Source organism: Microcaecilia unicolor, chromosome 2, assembly GCF_901765095.1.
Source record: "Microcaecilia unicolor chromosome 2, aMicUni1.1, whole genome shotgun sequence".
NCBI classification, from domain to species: domain Eukaryota; kingdom Metazoa; phylum Chordata; class Amphibia; order Gymnophiona; family Siphonopidae; genus Microcaecilia; species Microcaecilia unicolor.
In genome coordinates this window covers 366,599,671-366,618,049 of record NC_044032.1, presented here as the reverse complement: position 1 = coordinate 366,618,049, position 18,379 = coordinate 366,599,671, and the positions used below count along the sequence as shown (strand labels likewise).

The 18,379-nt window shown below is 44.0% G+C and overlaps 1 long non-coding RNA gene across 1 annotated transcript in view; it reads left to right on the top strand.

Moving 5' to 3' along the window:
- The window catches only part of LOC115463775, a 55,335-nt gene extending 44,448 nt beyond the window's left edge, over nucleotides 1-10,887 (top strand). The window contains exons 3-4 of the long non-coding RNA XR_003941076.1: nucleotides 9,709-9,839; nucleotides 10,857-10,887. This is a non-coding gene — a long non-coding RNA (uncharacterized LOC115463775). The remainder of the gene's footprint in view (nucleotides 1-9,708; nucleotides 9,840-10,856) is intronic.
- The last annotated feature ends 7,492 nt before the right edge of the window (nucleotides 10,888-18,379 follow it).

The following is an 18,379-nucleotide window of genomic DNA, read 5'->3' as shown; positions in this document are numbered from 1 at the left end:
GTTTAAGTTAGAGAGAAGGGTTGCCACTCTCTCTCTCCAAGGGAAACCAGTGTGTCCAGCAGAATTGACAAATTACCTAATTGCTTTCCCTTGTAAAACCTCTAATTGGTAAAAGAAATTATAAAAGATTAGGAACTAATTAACACCTGTTTGCAGCTGGATTATTATATTCCTATAACTAATTGATTGTACGTGCCTGTTGTCAATCACTGATTTGACTTGTATCTTGGCAAATAAACTCCTCATCCCAAATGATGTTCTGTGGGCTTCACTTAATGATGAAAGGCTGTAAGTATAAATGCTTTTGCTATATCAGGCTATCTTTTGCTGCATTGTATAACTTGTAATCTAAATCCAGTTTGTCATAAGGCTGGTATCTTTTCCTTAGACCTAACATCTCTCTTAGTGGCAATTCCTTTTAGAACTTCACAACTCCTTGATTACCCCAGTACTAGTGCTATTTAGAGATGGAGTCAGATTTAAGGTCACTCCAGCCTTCTTGGGGGTCTCTGAACCCTAAAATTAAAACACTTCCCAGTGGTATGAAGCTGCAGGGGATCTAGAGGATGTGATCCAGCTGTCCACCGACTTCCAGACTTCTCTTCAGGGGTGGACGATCCGATCCAATTTGACCTTGGGACGCCCATTCCAAATTCCTCAGCCACAAAAAGTGCTGACGACGGATGCATCCCTCCTGGGATGGGGAGCTCATGTAGATGGGCTTCACACACAAGGAGCTTGGTCCTTTCAGGAAAAAGGTCTTCAGATCAATCTCCTGGAATTACGAGCAATCTGCAACGCTCTAAAGGCTTTCAGAGATTGGCTGTCCAGTCAACTCATTCTGATTCAGACAATCAGTTTGCCCTGTATTACACCAACAAGCAGGGGGGCACCGGAACTCGCCCTCTGTGTCAGGAAGCCGTCCAGATGTGGCTTTGGGCGCGCCGTCATGGTATGTTTCTTCAAGCTATTTATCTGGCAGGTGTATACAACAGTATGGCCAACAGGCTGAGCAGGATAATGCAACCTCACAAGTGGTCACTGAACATGGGTGTAACCCGCAAGATCTTTCGAGTGTGGGGCACCTCCTCGGTAGACCTTTTTGCCACTCAGATCAATCACAAGGTCCCTCAGTTCTGTTCCAGGCGTCAGGCCTACGACAGACTAGCGTCAGATGCCTTTCTCCTAAATTGGGGAACAGGCCTGTATGCGTTTGCTCCCATACCTCTGGTAGGGAAGACTTGGCTGAAACTCAAGCAAGACCGCGGAACCATGATTCTAATTGCTCCCTTCTGGCCACGCCAGATTTGGTTCCCTCTTCTTCTGGAGTTGTCCTCTGAGGAATCGTGGAGATTGGAGTATTTTCCAACCCTCATCACCCAGAACGAGGGGTCGCTTCTACATCCCAACCTCCAGTTTCTGGCTCTCACGGCCTGGATGTTGAGAGCTTAGAGTTCGCCTCCTTGGGTCTTTCAGAGGTTGCCTCCCAGATCTTGCTTGCTTCCAGGAAAGATTCCACGAAGAAGTGTTACTCTTTCAAATGGAGGAGGTTTCACATCTGGTGTGACAGCAAGGCCCTAGATCAGTGATGGCGAACCTATGACACGCGTGCCAGAGAGGGCACGCGTGCCGTCACTGGTCCACCCACTCTCCCTCCGAGCACCAGGCCGGCCTCCATCCCTCCCACCAAGCACCAGGCCGCCTGCCCTCTTCCAACCAACCAAGCAATCACCAGCCAGCCCGCCCGCCCGCCTTCCCTCCCTCCCAGCACCAGGGCCCCCCCCTCTGAAATTTAAAAGGCGTACCTCAGGGTTAAGGTGGCGGCAGCAGCGGCGGCAGCGAAAAACGTGTTCTTTTGTCGGCGCGCCTTCGGCCTTCCCTTCTGTCTCTCAAGCTCTGGTCCCGCCCTCATAGGGCCAAAGGCGCGCCGAGCAAAGAACACGCTTTCCGCTGCCGACGCCGCCTTAACCCCGAGGTACGCCTTTTAAGTTTCAGAGGAGGAGGAAGGGGGGCCTTGGTGCTGGGAGGGAGGGAGGGAGGACGGGCGGGCGGCCTGATGCTTGTTTGGTTGGTTGGAAGAGGGAGGGAGGCAGGCCTGGTGCTGGGTGGGAGGGAGGCCTGATGCTGGGCGGGTGGGAGGGAGGCTTGGTGCTCGGTGGGATGGAGGGAGGCCTGCTGCTGGGTGGGAGGGAGGGAGGCCTGATGCTGGGTGGTGCTGGATGGGAGGGAGGGATGCCTGGTGCTGGGAGGGAGGGCAGGGGGGAGAGGAGGGTGGCTGGAGGGGAGGGCAGGGGGGAGAGGAGGGTGGCTGGACATGGGTGGCTGGAGGGGAGAGGAGGGTTGCTGGACATGGATGGAGGGCAAGAAATGAAGAAGGAAGGAGGAAAGTAAAGAAATAAATGGAAAGGAAGCCCTGGAAACGGAGTTAAGAGAACAGATAGAGAGCAGCAGAATCAGCGACTAGGACCAATATGGATAGAAAAACAAAATCACCAGACAACAAAGGTAGAAAAAATCATTTTATTTTCATTTTAGTGTTTGGAATATGTCCAATTTGACAATTTACATCTGCTGTCTTATTTTGCAATGGGTATACTGGAGCTGTAACAGCTTACAGAAATGATTTATAATGAAAGAAAATCATGTTATTTTTTTCTCCTATACTAGTATCATATGTTCAATGATGTCTGTTTATATGCACCATGGCTGGTGTAAGGGGTGTGGCTATCATAGGGGTGGAGTCATATGTGATGACCCCGCCCATAATGAGTACCGGCACTTTGCGTTAAATAATTAGATTTTGGGTTGCTGTTTGGGCACTCGGTCTCTGAAAGGTTTGCCATCACTGCCCTAGATCCTCTTTCTTGTCCTACATAGACCTTGCTTGAATACCTTCTATACTTACCAAAGTCTGGCCTCAAGACCAACACCGTACTCAGTGCAATTAGTGCTTATCATTGGTGTGTAGAGGGTAAGCTTATCTCTGCACAGCCTTTAATTGTTTGCTTCATGAGAGGTTTGCTTTTGGCAAAGCCCCCAGTCAAACCTCCAGTGTCATGGGATCTCAACGTCATTCTCACCCAGCTGATGAAAGCTCCTTTTGAGCCACTGAATTCCTGCCATCTGAAGTACTTGACCTGGAAGGTCATTTTCTTGGTGGCTGTTACTTCAGCTCGTAGGGTCAGTGAGCTTCAGGCCTTAGTAGTGCATGTACCTTATACCAAGTTTCATCACAACAGAGTAGTCCTCCGCACGCACGCTAAGTTCCTGCCAAAGGTGGTGTCGGAGTTCCATCTAAACCAGTCAATTGTCTTGCCAACATTTTTTCCCTGTCCTCATAACCACCCTGGCGAAAGCAGTTTGCATACCTTGGACTGCAAGAGAGCATTGGCCTTTTACGTGGAGCGGACGAAGCCCTTCAGACAGTCCACCCAATTGTTTTGTTTCTTTCGATCCCAACAGGAGGGGAGTTGCCATCGGAAAACGCACTATCTCCAGTTGGCTAGCAGATAGCATTTCCTTCACTTATGCCCAAGTTGGGCTGACTCTTGAAGGCCATGTCACGGCTCATAATGTTAGAGCCATGGCGGCGTCAGTAGCTCACTTGAAGTCAGCTTCCATCGAAGAGATTTGCAAGGCTACAACGTGGTCATCAGTCCACACATTCACATCTCACTACTGTCTTCTGCAGGATACCCGACGCGACAGTCGGTTTGGGCAGTCAGTGCTGCAGAATCTGTTCGGGGTTTAGAATCCAACTCCACCCGCCCTAGACCCATTTTTGTTCTCTTCCAGGCTGCTCTCTGTTTGTTGTTTATGGTTTCAGGTCAATCTTTCTTATGTCCTCGTCATCGAGGCCCAATTGACCAATGTTCATTGTTTTGCTGAGCCTGGTTGCTAGGGATACCCCACATGTGAGAACAAGCAGCCTGCTTGTCCTCGGAGAAAGTGAAGATACCTGTAGCAGGTATTTTCTGAGGACAGCAGGCTGATTGTTCTCACAAACCCGCCCACCTTCCCTTTTGAGTTGTTATTAGTTTATTTGTATGCTTTTTGATTTAACTGAAGGGGCATGCTCGCGCAACGGGCAGGAAGTCTTCCACGCATGCATGGTGCGCGTGATTCACGCACCAGAAGACTGGCAAAACATATATTTTTTGCTTGAAAAAATTGCCGCTTCGTGGGCTGACGCGGACGTCGACCCACACAGGAGAACAATCAGCCTGCTGTCCTCTGAGAATACCTGCTACAGGTAAGTATCTTCGCTTTACCTACCTTTGGTGCCTCTGAAAGGAAATGGATATGGTATTGACAGCTTTCAAAGGTAGTTATGTGGGTAAATTCTCTGGGCTGGAAACTCCCCGTCACTCAGTGGCTAAAATTCTGTACATAGAGGCCGATATTCAGACCGTAGGAGATAGCCTGGCTAACTCCTGCGGTTGGCGGTGATTCTGGATATTGAATGCCGGGCTGTTTCCGGTGACCGTTGTTGAATATCCGGATTATTTTTGGCTGCTAAGTACATAGCTGGACAGTGCTGAATATTGACTTATTTGGCTAAGTTCATAGTGGCTAAAGATAGACCGGATACTGATGTGGCCAGATTTGACTGCCACACTCAGACAGTGATGCGCTGAAAATTGGCAGATAGCTGGTTATATCACGTGATATAACCGGCTATCCACTAAGTACTAACCAGGAATATTCAGCGGGAGACATCCGGTTATCTCATGCTAAATATCAGTGGATAGCCAGTTAAGCACCATTTAACCAACCAGGTGGCGTTCCTGGCCAATTAAATGATTTTGAATATCGGACAGATAGTTTTCATAGGTTGTGTACTTTTAACTCCAGGAAATAGAAACGGAACAGGAAGGTGTGCTCAGAATTCTTGGGGGCCCTTCTAGTAAAATACGTTACGTTTGGGGCTTAAGGAGTTATAATACAGAATTTTAATGCAGAGCAAGCCCAAAACTAATATTGCATCAAGAAGGGGCATTCTCACTATTTTTTTTATTGCAGGTCATGTGTTAACATTTAAATTAATGCGTGGTACCTGCTCCAAGTTATCATGGAAGCACTCAGCGCTTCCTATTTAGGATGTGGTAAGTGGTCCAATGTTAACTGTTGGGCCGATGATCAGAAGCAAATGCAGGCTAGAGGCTGTTAGCGCCATACTAGCACCTGCATTTGCTCCCACCCCATGATCAGAGCCCCCCAGCATGTGAAACAATGTGCTTGAGGGCTCTGAACGCAACTAGCTTACAAATGTATGCAAAACAGGGCTCTTAGCACAAGTAGTATGCAGATGCATGCTAAACCTATTTCTCCCCAATGATCAGCGACCAGCCCACCAAATGTTGTCGCGCTGTCAGCGGCAAACCGTATGCCAGCTCGGAGCTGGTGTAAGGGTTTGCAGATCATTGGGGAGGAATGGTGAGCCCTGTCCAGCATGCATTTGCGTGGTAGCAGGCCCCCCATTCCCTCCAATGCCGCAGCCCATGCCCCCCTCCCCGCAGGAGCACAAACCCCAACCTGACACTCCCCCCCCCCAAGCGACCTGGGGGCTGGAGCTCCAGTGGGTCTTCAGCCCCCCCTAACCCCCTGGCATCTCCTCACATTACTTTGAAAGCTAATCAAAAATGTATTGTTAGTTTAATAAAGAAGGTATCATCTTATTTTCTTTTCTCTGTTTTGATTTATTTCTATTTATTACCTTGTAGGGACTAGAAATTGTGATGACCTAACTGTACAGTAGATGGCAGCATTGTTCCACATAGACTATCACACAATCATATGCATAGTGCTAATCAAATTTCAAGCTTCAATTTTCAGTTTATTTTTGACATACCACAAATCCATATAAATATACATCTAAGCAGTTAACAAAATATTTTAAAAAGGGAATAGAAATAATAAAATACAAAACAGGGAAGGCAAGATAAAAACATACAAAAGGAATAAGAATTAAACTCAGTTACAGAGCCATAATAATCTTATAAAAGGAAAGTAGGTGTGGAAAAACACATAACGGTGTGCTGCAACAAGCGAGCATGAAAATTCTGGAAAGAACAAAGAATAAATCAGGTTATGAGAAATGCTTGTTTAAAGAGATGAGTCTTAAGGGCAGTTTTAAATTCCAGGTAAGATAATTCAGCCCTGAGGGGGGATGGGAATGAGTTCCAAAGTGATGGGGCAACAGTGCTTAAAGCAGGAGTGACGAATAGCATCAAGCAAGATATGGCGAAATGAAGGCACTGTAAGGAGATGCTGACTGGAGGAGCAAAGGGTACGAAAATGAACTTACAGAATAAGGAGGGTGAGCGAGTATGCACAACTTGATGTACAATGATTAAAGATTTGAGGGCAATGCAGGAGGACATAGGGGTGGGGGTGACATGGTTGAACCTTTTCTTGTTAAAGAATAATTTGACAGCGGTATTCTGAATTAATTGAAGTCTCCAGAGTTGGGTAGATGGTAGACTATGTAGGGTTGGCTTTAGGGGGTGGCAAGTAGGGCACCTTCCCTAGGCTCCTGTCCCTCAGAGGGGCCCCATGATTGCCTCAAACTGAAGGAGGAATAGCCTGCAGGTAGGCCTTGGAGTCCCCTCCCCAGTTTCTGCCCTGGGCCCCCTGTGTGTCCAGCCCTGAGACCACGATAAAGGGAATTACAGAAATCAATTTTGATATAACCAGAGACAAAAGCAAAATCTGTAGGGAAGACACTTAAGAATTGGTCATATGGTATGGATTTGTCATAGAATGAAAAAGCACTTCACTATGTTAGGGGGTAGTTTTTAGGAATGCATTGGCTTCTCTAACGTTTAGCGCGACTTAGTAAAAGACCCCCTACGTGAGGAAGGATAGAAATGCATGCAGGGTAATTCCAAGGACTTTAACTGAGTCCTTGAAAGGGATGCTAACACCATTATTAGGTGGAGAGGGATAAGATGGAGCTGGGGACTGCATGGAAAAAATAATGGCTTCAGATTTGGAGGGATTCAGTTTCATATGATGTGTTTAAGCCAGATCGGCAATTTTAGTGAGATACGGAGAGACTGTAGGTCATGATGTCAGGTTCATTTCCCTTGGGCTATTTTTGAAAGCACATGTGATCTTTTGCCCTCTCTCAAGTCTCTTCACTTGTGACACCAAGCAGCTGCATCTCACACGTGTACAGTATATCACGTTAAGAACCCTGATGTAACAATTCAAATACTGAAATGATCTTGGCCAGAGCATGATGAGAGGTGCAAACACACACATCACCCATTCACCTAAGCATACAGAATATGAATATATTTACTTTTCTTTAAAATTATTATTACTGGTTTGGTAATTTTTGAAAATGCTGTAGTCTGCTGTTCACCCACCCCAAAATTCATCATTTTGTTGTTCCAGAACTACCAGATACCTTCTTCAAGTCCACAAAAGATTTAAGATGATTCAGTGTGAAAAACACCAAAACAAAACATTTTTCACACCCAGATATCGAACTATACATTTACATGGATAAGCTAACAAGTAAGAGGCCCCTAGGGATCTAATTTCCTCCCTCAATAATAGAAATTGTTTTCTGCTATTCTGGGTAGACTTTGTAACAGCAGGAAACATCCACAATTTCTTTTTTTTTTTTTTTTTTTTTACATTTATTCAATACATTTATGCAATCAACATAAATCACTTCTAGAAATAAAACAAATATCTGAAATGGGAATTAATTCCCTTAATAAAGGCAAAATCAATAACAATTTAGTCCACATAATATTGATCCAAGAACTAGGAAATATAAGTATAGGTAAACTAAAGGTAAATTAATACATTTTTGAGACAGACAGAGCCTAGAGGATTGCAGCTGGGCTTCACGCTATCATTCAGGAACTACTGCAGTACTTTCTTTAGAGGAAACAAAATCTGATAATTTCTCAGGTTCTAAAAAGATATAATTAACAGAATTCAAAGAAATATAACACTTACAGGGGAACCTTAACATAAAGGTGCCACCTATACGCAATACTCTTTCTTTTAACAACAAAAATGTCTTTCTTTTTCTTTGAGTCTCTCGTGCAAAATCAGGAAATACTTGTATTTTTGAACCCAGAATAAAAGTTGTGAATTTCTAAAAAAAAAAAAGTTTAATTACTGCGTTAGGGGTTACCGAACGGCGGTAAAAGGGTCCCTGCGGTGACTTCGGTGTGCGGGTTTGCTGCGCACTGATGCCCCCTTTTACTGCCGCAGATAGTTTTTTTTTCTTTTAAGGAAGGAAATGGCTGTGTGGTAAGCTAAACACTTGCTGTGTTGCCATTTCCTGGGGGAGCCCTTACTGCCTCCTATTTTGGAAGCAGTAGGGGCTCTGGCGGTAGCCTGGCAGTAACCAAGCAGCACTGCTTGATTACCGCTGGACATGCCCAAGGTGCTAGAAAATTTAAAAATATTTTATAGCACTGGAATTGATATGCAGCAGGATTCGGAAGCCAGCGCTAACCCTAACACCCTTTTGTAAAAGGACCCCAGAGATCTTGTTCAAACACAAATAAGGCCAGCAAAGTGGCTCTTGTAGGAACTTCTGATAATGAGTCTTCTAAAATTGTTGACAGATTCTGAAGAATACTCTCTTTCCAGATTTTACAATTGACTTTCTGGTAGTTCTGGAACAGCTTAATTAGATTGATTGAAGTATTTGGAATTGTGGGGTCATTTAGGTAGAGCTTTTACCCAGTGGCGATCCTTGGCCGGCTGCCACCCGGGGCGGATCGCCGCTGCGCACCCCCCCCCCCCCCCACACCAGGTGCAGCGGCGTCTGTCCGTCCCCCCGGGTGCAGCACGACACCCCCCCCCCCCCCCCCAGATGCATTCTTACCTGCTGGGAGCAGCCGCACGGTTCCCTGCTTCCTTTGCCCCAGAACAGGAAGTAACCTGTTCCGGGGCAGAGGAAGCAGGGAGCCAGCAGAGCTGACAACCACACGGCTGCTCTTTGCAGCACTCCAGCAGCGTGCTCCGGGGCAGACCGCCCCCACCGCCCTGCCCTTGGTACGCCACTGCCTTTACCTATTTCTAAATTATGAGACCCTTTTGCAAAATGGTGATAGGGGTTGAGCCAACTTGGCGCATGGCAATTCAGCCCTTTTGCAGGGCTCCTGGGTACCACCAGAGCTTCTACAGCCTCCTAAGGGCTCACCCAGGAAATGGCCACATAGCAAATGTTTAACTTACCACACAGCCATTTCCTTTCTTAAAAGAAAAAAAAACTTTTACCAGCAGCTGTAAAAGGGGGCCTCAGTGTGTAGCAAACCTGCACGCCGATGCCACCGCAGGGCCCCTTTTACAGCCATTTAGTAAAAAGATCCCTATGTTTCCTATTAAGAGTTCCTTATCTTTCTGTTAACTCCTCCTTAATATAGTGGTCTAAGGAAAGGTTTTATTATTTGTAACATTTTTTTCCTCTTTTGGAAATTTACTTTTTTTCTTCTTGATTTTCCTTTGCTAATATGACCTTGGTTTACCTGGAATAAGTGTGAATCTTTGTTATAAATGCAAATAAATAAAAAATAATAAATCATTTAAAAACTATTCATTTTAGACTTTACTAGATTACTGACACCCTGATTCTAGTTTCTAACTTGTAATGTTGTTGCTGTGCGTTGCCTCACATTTGACAGTGCCTAAGGTTTGACTACACTAATTAAAACTTTTGATCTTCCCCCTTAGGTTTTCTCCTCGTTTGACCTTCATTTTTCTCTCTACTCCCAGACTTCTGACTGTTGAACCAGTCCATATCCAGCTAGAGTTTGATTCTTCTAGATATGATGCAGAGGGGAGAAAAAATAATGCACTGGGAGGTTTGAGCTACCTTATTATATTTAATTTTCTGCTTTTAAAATCAAAGCAGATTACAGTGCAATAAAAATAGAACAATACAGTATATTAAATTGATTTTGGAGTTTTATGTTATTCTATCTTCCCTTCCCTCTCCCCCCCCCCCCCCCCCCCCCCCACCTTTTCAAACACCTGAGTATAAAGTTCAGTCTTTGAGGGGCCCTTTTACTAAGCCACGTAGGCGCCAATGCGTGCCCAACGCATGCCAATTCAGAACTACCGCTTGGCTACCACATGGCCCAGGCGGTAATCTAATTTTTTACGCGTGCCCAATGCACACGCCAGAAATTTTCCGGTGTGTGCTGCTAACTGGGCAGTAATCGGCATTATACATGTGTTGATGATTACCGCCCAGTTAACGTGGGAGACCTTACCGCTAAGTCAATGGGTGGCGATAAGGTCTCAGGCCCAAAATGGATGCGTGCCAATTTTCATTTTGCCAAGCATCCATTTTCAGCTTAAAAAAAGTCCTTTTTTTGCAGGTGCACTGAAAATGAACCTGCACGTATCCAATACACACGTCTACACCGGTGCAGACCACTTTTCAGTGCACCTTAGTAAAAGGACCCTTAACTATTTTTCAAAAAATGGAGGAAATTTGTCTCCTCCCTAAGTTCTAAATGAAGAACATTCCAAAATTTGGGGCCAGCATAATAAAACACACTTTGTCTGGTTGTCACAGAATGAACTTCAGATGGAGGGTACAACTATAACAGTCCCATCTGAGATGACTAGAGATCTGACTGGTTTACATGGCACCAAAACTTAGCAAAATGCTGTGATCTATCCATATCATAACATCTATAGCGCAAGCATAGGATTTTAAACCTGATAGGAAGCCAATGACATTTCATAAACAATGGAGTAAAATGATCGTGTTTTTAATTTCCAGCCTGTTTGACTGCAGCATTTAGAATTTTCTGTAGCTGCTTTAAATTGGTCTTTGTGAAGAGTTACAATAGTTAATGCTTATTCCTTAGCATATGCAGCAGATGAATCCAGGAACTGTTGGGTTGTGTCCATCTACCAGCAGGTGGAGATAGAGATTACAAAACTGAAGGCAGTGATACCAGAAGGTCAGTTCCTCCTTCACTTCAGTATATTTCTATGTCCAGCTCCTGGATTCATCTCTTCACCTGCTCCTGGGCCTTTTGGCCAGTTGAGCTTAGGGGGTGTTTGGGTTCTGTGCCAACTTTAGGAGCATACCTGGTGACCTGGGTCCCTGCCTCATCCCGCGATCCCTTTCTTCCCAGAGTTTGGGCTGTTGTTTGGCTGTAGCCCTCCTCACACAAAAAAAACCCAACAGGCCTTGTGTTTGCTGCTGTTATTAGCTGTTAAAAAAAAAAGCGATTTGGGATGCAGACTCTGCAGCTGCAACAGGGCAGCAGGTTGCTAAGAGGAGCCGTGGGGGCAGCGTCTCTGGAGTCGCTGTGTTTGTGTGTAGCCTGCTGAGCCTGTTTGATGACAGGCTTGCCTGGGAGTCCTGCTGTCGGTAGGAAGTCTGGCTTTGCCTCTCCAGTGAGTTCATTTTTTTCTGCCATTGGGGGACGTGCGGTATTGGCGGAGGCCACCATAGGAGGCTCGTGTTGTGAGCAAGCTTTGGTGGCAGCAGGGACGTGTGTTGCCAGGTGCACAGGCAGGTACCAGGGACTTCTTTCTCTCAAGCAGGATTCCCATTCTGAGGCATTTTCTTTTGGCGCCTCCTGATGCGGCTCCCACTTTCCGGCTGTTGGCTATGTTGGCAGCTTCGCCTCTGCTATGTTGACCTCTTCAGTCTTTGTACTGACCTCTCCTGATTGGGGGGAATTGTTTTGTGCCCAGATTTTGTCCTCATTTTTCTCCAGGTCCACTGGGTGAAGTGGCTTTTGCCCCCTCAGCATTTGTCTGTAGCCCGCCCCTTTTGAGGGTTTCTTCAGGTACAGTAGTGGCCTTGCTACCCTCTGCGGTACATCCTGTGTCCCAGGAGAGGTGTCTGGGTGCCGTGTTGGAGGTGGGGTCATTGAGACCCCTCTCTGGTTCCCTCTCGATAGCTTCGGGCTCAAGAGAGTTTTACGCCCATCTCGGGCAGATGGGTTCCAGTCAGCAAGGCTTTCCAGAAGGAATCTGATAGTCCTTCTACGGTGAACCTTGTTTTTCGGGATGCACATCAGCTGATCTGGGGGCTTCTCTGGGACTGGGGGGCTTCTGACCTTTTCTCCCGAGTTCATTCTGCGGCTCCATATGCCTATATGTTACAGAAATCTGGTAGGAGAACTGACAGTTCCTTTTTAGTTCAGCCTTTGGAAATTTCTGGCTTGTTCCCCGTCTCAGTCTCCACTGATGGACCCTGCCCCGAAAAGGAGATGTTTACACTCCAGCTCAGCAGTAGGGTCCATGGCTCCCCTGTCTTCCTCTATTCGGAGGGAGTCTTTTCAGGGCAGTCTCTTTCTGCACAGAGGCAGCAGGAATCGCCTGAGCTGGAAAGCCATGTTTGCCTAAGTGGGTGCATTGATGGCAGCAGTCTCCATTAGGCCTTACTGTCTGTGATGAGTTAAGATTTTCTTACAGTTCCTGCGTTGGTTAAAGGCTGTTCCTGGTGTGGGGAAACAGTGAACAGCAGCAGAGCGGGGCTCCTTGTGTGTTGGGCCTTTGAAAGGGCCTATTTAGTATTTTTTATTTACAGACTTTTCAGTCCCCTCAGTTTTTTCTCTGAGGGTAGTTGCTTAAACACCCAGAGAGTTTCCCTCACTTCCTTTGTGGAGTTCTCTTTATATTGACAGTAAAGGTAACTCCTGCGCATACCACCCTGAGTGTGTCTGATCTCCTCTGATGTTGCAAGCTCAGTAGGGTTGGGCCCTGGTTTCTACTTGGATGGGAGACTGCCTGGAAATACCAGATACTGTAGGTTTTCTTTTTTTTTTTCTGTACCTTTACAAGGTTGTTTCTAGGCTTAGTGCCTTTGGCTCCACCTATTATTTTCTGGGGCTAGTGTTCTGGTCTCCATGGTAACCATGGAACCTCAGTGCTGCCATGGGGGCTTTACCTCCAGCTACAGTAGTTTCAGTAAAATAGTTTTTTTTTCTAGAAGACAGCTAGCTTTCAACCTGAAGGTCACAGGTTTAAGGTTGGTTTGTGCATCATATTAGAAGCTGTGGCCCTCAGCTCCTTTTCATATGGGGTATATTTTACGTCCCATCCTAATTAGGGATTGCTTTGGTACATCCCACCAGTTCCTGGATTCATCTGTTGCATATGCTTACAAAGGTAAAATTATGCCATACCTGCTGATAATTTTCTTTCCTTTAGTAGTAGCAGATGAATCCAGGATCCCGCTCTCTGTCAGCCTTGACTGTTTTGCACGGCTGTTTGTGTTCTGGTCTTTAGTTTAAAAAACAAACAAAAAAAGCAAAGAAAAAAAGAGAGAGAACAGAAACCACTGAAGAGGAGTCCATTGCAGTCGTGGTTTCTCTAAGTCAGACTGACGAGTTTCTGTTGTGTTTGGTTGGTGAGAAGGCTTCCTGGTTTCTTGTCTGATTCTGCTTGGTGATGAGACATACACTGAAGTGAAGAAGGAGCTGACCATCTGGCATCACTGTCTTCAGCTTTGTAATCTCTATCTCCAACTGCTGGTAGGTGGACACAACCCACCAGTTCTGGATTCATCTGCTGATACTAAAGGAAAGAAAATTATCAGCAGGTAAAGTATAATTTTACCTTCATTACATTCACACAATCCAAAAATGGATCTAAACAATGCAGCAGTCTAAGAAAATAGAAACAAGACTCAATTGTTTGTGCAATTTGTAATGACATTCAATAATCCATCCATCCTAGTTTCCTGCTTCCAACAGTGGCCAATCCATGTCACAAGTACCTGGTAGAAACCCAAAGAGGAGCAACATTCCATGCTACCAATCCCAGGGCAAGCAGTGATCGTAACATTTTGCTCGCAAATTCAACAATCAAGCAATTATCAATACTGGCTATCCTACAATCAGAAGTACTATGTTTAGTTTTAGCCCACATTTGAAAATCCAAAACGCCTGAAAATTTGTAATAAATTTATTATTTTATTTAAAAGCTGTGCACGAGGCTCATTTTCAAAGCATATAAACTTATAAAGTTACATAACTTACTCATGTAACTTTGTAAGTCTATGTGCTTCATTTTTAAAGCACCTTGATAAACCATTTTTTATAACCCTCAAACCAGCAAATACACTTGCTGGATGGTTAAAAGGGACAAAGGGCCATGGGTACAAACACAGCAGTTTACATATATTATATGCAGGTACTTTCTCTGTCCATAGTGGGCTTACAATCTTTGTAGCAAAAATAAAAGACGTAAATACTTAGACAACGAGGGAATTCTCTCTCATCTAGGGATTCCTTCCTCTAAACTGACACAGGACTTCACCTACATTCCACCAAACTCCAGTTGCGAACATGTCTATACCTAAGTCACATGCAAGAACATGTGTTCTTGTCACAACATATATATTGTATATAGTGCGTTCACACTATTCACACAAAATAGCGTGAACCTTGAAATCACAAAAAGTGATGCATTGTTCCTATGGGAAATACAGAGTTAGGTTCCTACCACTCTATCACTAAGGCACATCACAGATTTCTTCCGCTTATGAATGCTATCTTGAGACTCACTTGCAGGATTCATAAGTGACATTTTCAGTTCTGATATCTATATCAGCAGCAAACTAGAACCACCAGTGACTCCACTCCTTTCAGTTCTGATATAAATGCCAGCAAAGTGAAAGAAAGAACTTGTTTTAAAATGCACATGTCCACAAATATCTGGAAATGACGCAAAAGACGAAAGCAAAAGAACTTGTTTTAAAATGCACATGTCTGTGAATGGCTGGGAACTTAGTGTAAAAGGTGATTTGTTGGTTACGTATACATGTCCGTGAATGTTGAATGCGCAAATAGCGAAAATGCACTGTATGGGGATAATTTTATAAGTGGTACGTTTTGCACATGTGCTGGCAGATGTGCATGAAAAACTTTTATAAAATCATCCCCAAAGTGTTCATTGAATATAGGGACTTAAAATTGAATGATTCCTACACCCCTTCCCCTCAGTCCTGCTTGTTTACTCATGACTTGAAAATGATTATGTTTAATAGGAGACAGCCAGTAGGAAAGGGAAATGGGACTTGATATACCTTTCTGAGGTTTTTGCAACTACATTCAAAGCGGTTTACATATATTCAGGTACTTATTTTGTACTAGGGGCAAGGGCAAGAGAAATGTCCAAAATGCATGCCATGATTAATTGCACAATTAAAAGTTTTAATCATGCAATTAGTTGCGATTAAAATCCTTCATCATTGACCATACCTAATAAGAAGGGTAAAGTCTCTATTGGTATGGCTATGAGGTTTACCCCTATTCATAGACCAATGGACCAGCATGTTCGGGTGTAGGTTGGAGCACTGGAGTCAGCTCATGTGAGTATTGCTTCCTCCCCTGAGATCTCACCCATGTTGGGAGTTCGAACTCCGCCCACTCAACCAGCATTGTTACATGAAAGAGAGCGGCTCACTGTAATTGGCATGCCTGAAGATCCTGACCGGGTTAATCAGTCTCAGGAGGTCTCTGCTTTATTGCAAGACAATTCTACTTCTGATACTATGTTACCATTGCCAGACCGATTGCTATTACTAATATTACTTCAATGATTGCGGACTGTCATACTCAACCAGAGTCCATCTTTAAGGAAGTTCTGACTGTGATAACTAGAATTAAGAAGAGTCTTGAAGCTACTGTTCATCAGTTTTCTAAGTTTACTCAGGACTAAGCTAGTACAGTGGCTGAGCAGGAACAGAGAATAATCATGGTTGAACAGTGAGTGTCTAAATCAGAATTTCAGCTGTCTAATGTTCAAGCAGTTGTAACATCATCTATAAAAGGTAATTTATCAGCTCATATGAAATTAGAGGCACTTGAGAATAGACATTGGACCAAGACGCTGAGATTGTTAAATTTTCCAGTGACGTTTTATTTCTCCTTTAGAATTGTTTAAGATTTATGTGAAAGATGTGTTATCTTATTCAAATATTGATTTGTTGGTTGTAGTTAGCGCTTTTTATTTGCCTTATGGCAAAAATATGACATGTGAGGAAGGGGAACTTGATAAAATTGCCTCTCCAGATAGCCTAGATATTTCTAGACTTTTGGAATCCTCTCAAGAATTAACTCCTAAAAGAGCCACATTAGTGATGACTTTTCAATCAGTTGATCAGAAGCTCTCTATCCTCAAGTCATATTTCCCAAAGAAATCTGTGTTATTTTGTGGTCAGGCAATTTCACTGTTCCCTGATGTGGCTAGGAGTACTCAAGACGAAAGTCCTTTCTTGGCCCGAAGTCTAAGATTATGGCTATAGGAGGTACTTTCTTTCTAAAGTATCCTTGTAAAAAAATTGGTGTTACATGGCCACCTTCTAATCTTCAGGTATTATGAATGATTTTAATGACAGGTTCTAGATTACCAATAGATCTTTAATTTTATTTTTTTTATTTATTTCAGTATTACTATCCAGTCTAGGTGATTTCCTGCTCTTCAACCTGTCAATTTGGCTTATCACATCTTCCAGGTTCACCAAGATTTGTTTCAGTTCTTCTGTATTGTCACCCTTAAATACTATTTCTGACACAGATAACTCTCTTACATCCTCCTCTGTAAAGACTGAAGGAAAGGATTAATTTAGTCTCTCCACTTTGGTCTTGCCTTCTCTGAGTACTTCTTTTACTCCTTGATAATCTAAAAGTCCAACTGACCTCTAACAGGCTTTTTGCTTCTAATGTACCTGAAAAAGTTTTTGCTTTGAGCTTTTGCCTCTACAACAAGTTTCTTTTCAAATCAAGTAGTGAACATGGCCATTTTCAAACCTGAAAAATGTCTCTCTCTTTGTTTTGAAAATGGCCTTTTGCTAGACATTGTTGTGCTTAGTGCATTTATCTTTTTTGACCATTTAAAAAAAATGCAAGTGAAAAACACACAAGATCAAGCCATTGGGATGTAGGAGGAGCCAGCATTCTTAGTAGACTGGCCAGACAGACATCTCAGCAGAGCTGTGGAACAACCTAGGGTCCACTGCAGTGGACTTCACATAAAAGGTCCCAGGTACACATCTCACAATTACCCCCATATTGTATGATGAGCCTTCCAAAACACACCAAAAACCTACTGTAACCAATTGTATACCACTACAATAGCCCTTATGCCTGCAAATGTCACCTATATGTGGGTACAGTGGGTTCTTGGTGTGTTTTGGAAGGCTCACACTTTCCAACATGTGTAACAGAGTGGGTTATGAGTCGAGGTCCCCTTCTCTACAGTACACTGCACCGACCACTAGGCTAATCCAGGGACCTTCTGCTGCTCTAATAGGACTGAGCATAACATCAGGAGCTGTCATAGAGGCTGGTATGTACTGTTTCTTTTACATCTTTGGGGATGGAAGGGGGTCAGTGACCACTGGGAAAGTAAGGAGGGGTCCTGCCTTAATCTCTCCAGTGGTCATTTAGGGCACCTTTTTGTGACTTAGGGCCCTGCTTACTAAGGTGCTCTGAAATTCAGCACGTGCTAATGCTAGAGACACCCCTATGGGTGTCTAGCATTAGCGCACGCTAAAAACAATAGCGCGCCTACAGTGCGGCTTAGTAAATAGGGCCCTTAGTTGTGATAAAAACAGGTCTACACCAAAACATCTAAATTGTAGCCCTGGACATTTTTGTTTTGTTCCATTTTGGCAGAAAAACATCCAAATTTTGAGAATGCCCAAATCTCGCCCCCAAAATGCCCTGGACACCCCCCCTTGTGGTTTGGATGCACTGCAGATGAACTGCATAGAAAAATGTCTTTAAAATGTGTTTTGAAAATAGTGATCTGGACGCTTTGGTAAATAAAACATCCAAATGCTGCTCTGTGCCACTTTTTGGACATTATTCTGTTTCGAAAATGAGCTCCTATATCTTTTTTGGGATGCAGTGACCAGAATTGCACGCAATACTCAAGGTGCAGTCTCACCATGGAGCAATGCAGAGGCACTATGGTATTCTTTGTTCCTTTCCTAATAATTGCTAATATTCTGTTTGCTTTTTTGAGCCACCATCGCACACTGAGCAAAATATTTTTTAGTCTTCTAGCATTTTGGCTCTAAATAGCCTCTTTTACCTCACCTTTTAACCATACTGGCCATCATTTAGCCTTCGTTACACCTTTTTTGATATGTGGAATAAATCTGGTCTGGGCTTCCAAGAGGGAATTTTTAAACAATGTCAGTGCCTGATGTAAACTGCTAACCTTTGCATTTGCTTCTTTTAGCTTTTTTTTTTTTTTTTTTTTTAACCATTTTCCTCATTTTATCATAGCTTCCCTTTAGAATGTTAAATTTTGATGCAGTAGATTACCTTAGTATCTTCACTTCAGTTATTATCTCAAATTATTGATGTAATGATCACCATTGCCAAGCAGCCCCAGCACATTACCTCTCATACCA